Source organism: Rhinoraja longicauda, chromosome 9 (genome assembly GCF_053455715.1).
Source record: "Rhinoraja longicauda isolate Sanriku21f chromosome 9, sRhiLon1.1, whole genome shotgun sequence".
Taxonomy (NCBI): Eukaryota; Metazoa; Chordata; class Chondrichthyes; order Rajiformes; family Arhynchobatidae; genus Rhinoraja; species Rhinoraja longicauda.
In genome coordinates, this window is record NC_135961.1 from 50,187,073 (window position 1) to 50,195,380 (window position 8,308).

Below are 8,308 nucleotides of genomic sequence, written 5' to 3' on the forward strand. Positions count from 1 at the left end.
TAACAGATGCCCAAAAGCCAGAGCAAGGCAACTTTGCAGGAGTAACTGGATAGTTTGCACGGTAAAAAAAAGCGGCAGCAGTACGTGTTCACTAGAAGTTGCGAAATTAGTCCGGGCAGCTGCTCATCGTGTCTTTATCTGATAGTCAAGAGAACATTATTGTTCTTGAAAATAGACACAAAATGCTGGAATAGCTCAGCGGGACAGGCAGTATTTCTGGAGAAAGGAATGGTTGACGTGTCACTTCTTCTGACTGGGTCGACCCGAAACGTCACCCATTCCTTCTCTCCTGTCCCGCTGAGTTACTCCAGCATTTTGTGTCTATCTTAGGTGTAAACCAGCATCAGCAGATCCTTCTTACACATCAAAGTTCTTGAGGCTGAATCGGCCTTGTTGGATACTTGGAGTCGTTTGCTTGCAGTAACTTTCGCCTCCGACCCTGAACAATCCATTTAAGCACAGTCGGAGAGGGGTCCAGCTCAGAATATTTCACGTGTGATATTTATAATCCAAGGGAGTGGAGGCTTTATCATTTAGTCTTTTTTAGATTTTGTAAAAATTGCTTTGAAATAAACACCTACGGTGAATATTTGGGTTCATGAAAAGCATGGGGTTACTGAGAAACAAACCTGGTTCATTGCAAGACACATTCGGTGCAGCTGTCGTCAGATTGTACAGTGGGCAGATTGTATTTCAGTTTAAACGTTTGATTTCGGCCAAAACCATCAAGGAGCGCCCCCTCATGTCACCGCCGCGACAGTTCGCCTATTTCTCTTCATTCTGTGTGCTATCAGCTGGGAACACATTCGATCTGTTATTACGCTGCCTCCAGCATGAGAAGAGCAAGGCAAGGCGACTGACGCCAGCCCGTTGTGAGCTGTACTGAGACAGAGAACCATTCCTCATATCGCCCTCAGTCCTTGCTCCCTAACAGGTACGTTATGCAGTAGTCGGTGAATTAGATGTAGCAACCTATCACTGTTCATCGAAGGTGACTCCTTTACTCTTTCGGCGCCTTTACGTTGAGGAAACGCTCGCCCTTTAATAAGGAATCTCTGGCCTCTTAATTTTAGAGGTGGCAACAGACTTATTTTCGTTCAACTAACTCACAAATTACACAACACAACACCAGGCAATTTCAGAAAGTGCAGATAAAAACATTGCAAGGGCTATCACCAGGTGGACTGGAAGATCAGTAATTCCCATATGTTTAGCATATCTGAAGTCCGTTCAGTTGCCTGATACCAGCAGGGAAGAAGCTGTTCTTGCGTCTGTTAGTACGTGCTTTCAACCTGTTGTATTTCTGCCTCACAAGAGGGGGGGAGAAGATTGAATGGGCGTGAGCACTTCTTGATAATGTCGGCTGCATTCAAGAGGCAGCATGATGTGTAGATGAAGTCGAGGGGGGAGAGAGAGGATGAGGAGACTGGTTTATGACCTTTTTTCACACAAAGGGTGATGGGTGAATGGAACAAGCTGCCAGAGGAGGTAGTTGAGGCAGGGACTATTGCAATATTTAAGAAACAATTAGACAGGTACACGGTTAGGACAGATTTAGAGGGATATAGGCCAAATGCAGGCAGGTGGGACTTGTGTAGATGGGACATGTTGGTTAGTGTGGACAAGTTGGGCCAAAGGGCCTGTTTTCGTGCTGTATGACTGTATGACTCTGTAATGTACTAGGCTATGTTAACAACTTTCTGTAGTTTCTTGCAGTCTTGTGCAGAGCAGTTGCCATACCAAGTTCTGATGCATCCTGATAGGATGCTTCCCACAGTCAATTTGTGTGAATTGGTCAGCTTCTGGGGGCATGCTAAATATTGTTAGTATTCAGGGAAGGTAAAGGCATTGGTGTGCTTTCTTGGCCGTATTGTCAACGTAGTTGGGCCAGAACAAATTGTTGTTGATATTTACACCTCGGAGCTTGAAGCTCTCGCCCATCTCCACTTCAGTACCATTGATGCAGACTGCGCATGTGCTGCACCCAGTTTATGAAGTCGGTGACTGGCTGCTTCATTTTGAAGATAGACACAAAGTGCTGGAGTAACTCAGCGGGTCAGGCAGTATCTCTGGAGAAAAAGGATGTGACTTTTCGGGACCCATCTTCAGTCTCCTTCATTTTGTTGACATCAAACCAGACGTTGTTGGCTTGGCACTGTGTTATTAAGCTCTCCAGTGCCTCAATTAGTTCAATGCAAATATGGCATTGAATAATTTTCTTTGGGCTTCCACCCTTCCCATTTAATCAATTACATTTGGTACTTTACGGGTTGAATTCATCTTTTTCCCATTCATTTCTATGCATTTCTATACGTATATGTATAGATGTCGGAAAATATTTAACAAAGACATAATGAATTATTTCTCACTAGCAACCACACTTTGGATCAATGGTGGATTAAGTTTCTCAAGCATAAAATTTAGTTTGATATACAATGCAGTGCTGCGAGAGATCTCCAGGACAGATATTACATTTCAGATTGGACATTGAAGCCAATGTCCTAACCTCGAGCAACGGAAGTGGGTGATCTGCACATATTCTTTAAGGCATTCAAGCATTGGTTGTGTCATCACCATTCATTGCACATCCATCATTATCCTTGACCATTCCAGCGGGCAATTGATGCAGAAGTACATTTTACCAGATTTGGAATCACATGCAGGTCATATTGTGTAAGGATGGCAATCTTCCCTTCCAATGCATTCAAGAGAGAGCTAGATAGAGCTCTTAAGGATAGTGGAGTCAGGGGGTATGGGGAGAAGGCAGGAACGGGGTACTGATTGAGAATGATCAGCCATGATCACATTGAATGGCGGTGCTAGCACGAAGGGCCGAATGGCCTCCTCCTGCACCTATTGTCTATTGTCTAAAAGGGAATTTGCCCACCAGGCATGGGTTTACAATAATCCTATACTTTCATGGTTGTCAATACTGACAATTTATCTGACCCAGATAAATTAATTTACATTCCCCATCTGCCATGGTGAGATTTGATACTCATCTTCAAGCAATTAAATCCGGGTTATTAGGTCACTAGAGCTGTAACGCTAATGCTCTACTGCACAGTTTATTGCTTGTGTGTGATTTTCCTGACATGCTCCCATCTACTGTAAAAGGGATTGTATTCAAAATTAAACTAATTATAAGTACAGAAGCATGCAATGAATTCAACTTATATCCACTCAGGCAAAGTTGGACACAAGTCTGAAGGAGGCTCCTGACCCGAAGCGTCACCCATCCTTTTTTGCCAGAGTTACTCCAGCAATTTGTGTGTCTATCTTGGGTAGAAGCGAGCATCTGCACTCTCTTTGTTTCTGCACTCAGGCAAAAATATATAGCATAAAAAAATAAGCTGATGGAGGACATCGGCAGGCCAGGCAGCATCTGTGGACATGGACAGACGATGTTTTAGGTTGCTGTAGTGCAAGGGTTAAACAGATAATTTCAGCCAAAATGTAAAATTGAGTTATCAGCTAAATTAGCAGAACTGTATTCCAAACCCTTTGAAAACAAGATTCAAGCACACTGTTTCCCAGACAGGTGGGAGATATTTTCTGCACCCTGTCCATGCCTGAGAAAGTCTGACTCTTGCCACACAAGTCTGACTCTTCTCACAGCGGCCTAGCTTTTCTCAGGCTATTCTATGGGAAAGCATGGATTGGTGAACAAAACACAACAGCAATAGTTGGGTAGACCACCCGCGCCCCCTGTCGCTACTAGCGCAGAAACGTTGCAGACAAGGGGGGGCTTATGATCGGCTCGGGGAGGGAGCAGTGGCACGGTCCACCCTGATATGAAATGCCACGAAGGATGGTGTCGGGTGCCCTTTCGAGGAGAGAGCCCCAGCCTTGGACCGTGCCACGAACAGTGCCAGGTGATCAAGACCAGGAACATCCTGCAGCTGTGCTTGCGAGTGCGTACGTGGATACGTGAGTGTATGTAGATACATCCTGCGGTGTGCTCTGCTGTGTACTCGGGGTTTGCGAGTGCGTACGGGAATATACGAGGATACATGAGTGTATGTGCCTTATGTGTCACTGTGATAAATTACTTAGTGAATCAAACTCTGCCGTCTGAATCCGGTGATTTATCGAACACAACAGTTAGGATCCTATTTCAAACCCTGGCCCATATGTCCCGCCACAGATGCTGCCTGGTCCACTGAGTTCCTGCAGCAATTTGTTTCATTGTTGAAGATTCTAGGTTCTGCCGTTTCTTGAGCTCTAATATATTTGGTTTAGGTCATGTTTATTATTATTGTCACGTGTACTGAGGGACAGTGAAAAGCTTTTGTTTGAGTGCTATCTAATCAAATCAGATAACATTATATATGAATACAATCAAACCAAATACAAGTCCAAGAGGTAGAGCAAAGAGAAAGAAAGCAGAGTGCGTAATACAGTTCTCAGCACTTGTAGCATAATGGTTCCAGAGAAAAAGTCTAACGTCTGCAATGACGTAGGTTGGAGAATCGGAACTATACCCTAGCTTATAATGGGGATTTAAACATATTATTTATGTTTCAACATATTTTTCCCCAAGAATTTTAACAAACTGGATGGAATGCTTTCAGTGATAAAACCACCTGCATTATTTTTTTAACGTATTTTACATAGCTGATATAAAAAAGTTTAACGGCCAAAATCACATCAACATTCTAAAAGAAAAACCATTAACTCCAAAGTCAGATAAATTGGTTGATAGATTTTCACAAAGTATCTGGTCTTTCGGAGAAAATGTTCAGCTATTTAGCTGTGAATGATTGCTTTGTCCATTTGCACAATTCACATCACAATCATCCAAAATTGGCTAATCATTTCATATTGCTCAGGGGAGCTTGCCTGGGCTCTGCTCTAAGAGAGAATAATGAACATCACACACTTTCATTGCCTTTTGCTTTTTTATAACTTTGAGTTTTTCTGTTGGGGAATTTGAACATGGGGAGTATCAAGATCGGGCATCCTCACAAAGAAATGTGCAAGAAATGTAACTTTTTATGGATTACTAGACCAAGTGGACCCGTTGGGCCCACAACTCATTGGGTTGCCATTGTGATGTGGGGAAAAATCGCACTTTTTTCTTTAAAATAAATGGCTTTAAAACATTTTTTAAAATCTCAATGAAAATTGCAATTTTTCTTTAAAATGGTGTTTTTTTATGCATTGGTCTAGCACTCTCCCCTACCTCACTCCATCCCCTCAACCCCTCTTCTTCCACACACACTCCCCCCTTCCCCTCCCACCCCCCAGTCACCCCCCCCCCTTATCTCCCCCCCTCCATCCTTAGGGGCTCTCCGGCGGCGCCGCCATTCCCGCCCATCGGGTTTCCATTGTGATGTCGAACGTGGAGGTATTTCTGCGCATGGGCGGCTGATGGGCACAGCAAGTGGAAAAGGGATTTGTTAAAGTTTAAAATGTGAAAACCAAAATATAACAATTTGAACGTTAATAGGATTTCTTGATGCAGGAATTTTCAACATCGGTGTCGAAAATCGCCACAACAAAAGGTAAGAATGTCGCCAAAAAGCTCATCGTTCTTTTTGCATAGATCTCGAAGAGTTCTGTCCACCGCTTCAAAGCTCTCCCTCCTAATCATTGGGCACTCATCCCAAACAATCAGTCTCACACCTCTGATCAAATGAACCATGTTGGAGTTCTTCTCAATGTTGCACATTGTATTATCGGTCACTTCGATGGGTATCTTGAATCGAGAATGTGCAGTTCTTCCACCAGGCATCAATGTAGCTGCTATACCAGAGGATGCTACAGCAAAAGCAACATCAACTTGACCTCGAACTTTGGAGAGGATCAAATTGGTAAGAATATTGGTGTATCAATGAAAAACATTGAAGGAACATTCCTTTCCAAGCAGCTGCATTCATGGTCATACACTGCTCTTTGCTCAGCATTCAGCAGAGGCTCCTTGCCTTCGACAAATCACTGTTGTTCAGGTCTATTGTACTGCAGTTCCCTCAGCAATTCTGGATTGTCACCATCAAGGTTCATCCTTCCATGTCTTGATAGTGGCACATGAAAGTATCCCAGTGTCTTGTTGTAATTCACAAGCTATTCTTGAATATACAACAGAGCCTGATCATGATGCCTCTCATCAATCATGATATTTGGATCATTGATTGTTCTCCGTTCTCTTTGAAGGTAATCTTCAGACATTGAATTCTTGAAGCGATCCCATAATTGTCGAGAAGAGTTGATCTCAGCAATCTTCAGCAAAACAAACAAATCTCTCATTGCTTCGGGAAGTCTTGCCCGCTCAGCATCTTCCATCGTCTGTTGCCAATCGTCGTCAGTTTGCAACAAACCTCTTTCTATGTCATCCCTGTTAACTCCAAAAACTGCTTGCTCACTCCCCTTCAAGGCATACTTGAACACGTATTTAACCATCTTTACAGAGGAGCATATCTCAACGTTGATGTGACATTTGAACAACATCAAGAGTTGAGCATTACAGGGCACCACCCATTCAGAGGTAATAGGTTGATCCTGGCATCCTTCTTGATGTCCCTGAAATGCTCCCATATCCGGAGATCGTCTCCTGGACAGAGGATGTGACTCATCTCCACACCTTGTGCTTTTGATAAACGGCTTCAGGAATCTCTGCATCTTCCACTTTACCAACATGGAGAGGTGTGGTCACAGTATGGTTCATGAACAGACCTCCCAACATTTGGTTTTAAAAATTAATAATTTTGATGTCCAAAATTCAGAATTTTACATCAAATTCATAATATGGCACGTAATGCAACTTTTCAGCAAAAAAAAGTATGCAGGCCAAATGTGCATACGCGTTGTGCTACATTCATGTGTGAAAAACTAATATTATTTCCAACAGTCTGTAGTTCTTGGACTACATGTACAATGTCAGGCCTTTCATGAGTATATTATAGTATTTATAGAAAGGTTATTGAACAGAAATACTTTTTACAACAAAGAAAAAATGGTTTTGTTCTGGTTTTTCTATTTTGGTTTACCCGTACACATCCCAATTCTCTTGGTATTGAATAAAAGAACAATGATCATAAAATGTATGACTAAGTTATGAAGAAAGAGTTTCATTTAAAACTGCACATACCTAATTTCGTTGAAGACATACTTGCTCCAGTGGTCTTCAACAGCAAATCACAACGGCCCGGCGGGCGGCGAGGAGAGGACCGTTGGAAGGTGAGGCGAGGCCCTTGGAGCGGCGAGGCGAGGCACGGGAAGCGGCGAGGCCCGGCGATGATGGAGACGCCCCGGCTTTAGAGCGGCAGCGGGAGCAGCGGCGGTGATGTGATGGCTCAGCGGAGCTGGAGAGCGGAGCGGCAGCCATGATGGAGACGCCCAGAGTTGAGAGCGGGAAGGAGAAGCAGCGGTGACAGCGCGATGGATCAGCGGGGCTCTGGGGGCCTAGCAGTGACCAACATGCCTGTGGTGGCGGAGCGGCGGATGGAGATGCCCGGGGTTTGGAGCGGCGGCGTTGACGCTCCCCCCACTTGGGCTGCGGAACCAAATGGGCGTCTGCTGCGAAGTGGGAGCTGAACGAAAATGACAACCCTCCCCCCTCCCCCCTCCCCCCCCCCCCCACTGCACACGCTAAGTCACCCGGCGGCCATGTTACCTAGGTGTAGGCACTGGTCTGGAGGCCATCTTACGTGAGGACCGGTGCCGACTGCGCATGTGATGGTTTTTAAAAACTTTAAAATGTGAATAACTTTTAAAATATAACACCAATTTCAATAAAACTACAATTTTTACCATTAAAGCGATGACGGTGAATAACGTGGACCTAAAAAAACCCCGAGAGTTTTAGTATATAGATATTGAACTGAATCTGAGTTTTGAACCGATAATATATTCCTTGGCACAGGAAGGAGTTTAATGGTGATGTTTTAGGTGAAAGTACATATATTGCTTCATATTGTCTACAAGTCAATATATTGTGTAAATATTTATATATTGTTTATTGGAGAATTGAAAATTGAATAAGGAGGCTACAAATGGCGATAAATGTCAAATAAGTGGGCAAAGTTCAATCACATGCAGTTTAGTTTAGTTTAGAGATACAGCACAAAAACAGGCCTTTCAGCTCACCGAGTCTGTGCTCACAGTAATCACTGTACACAAGAACTATCCTACACAGGAGGATCAACTAACCATTTACAGAAGCCAATTAGCCTACAAACCTATACGTCTTTGCAGTGTGGGAGGAAACGGGAGCACTCGGAGAAAACCCACGCAGTCACAGGGCGAACATACCAACTCTCTACAGACAGCACCCGTAGTCAGGACTGAAACCAGGTTTCTGGTGCCA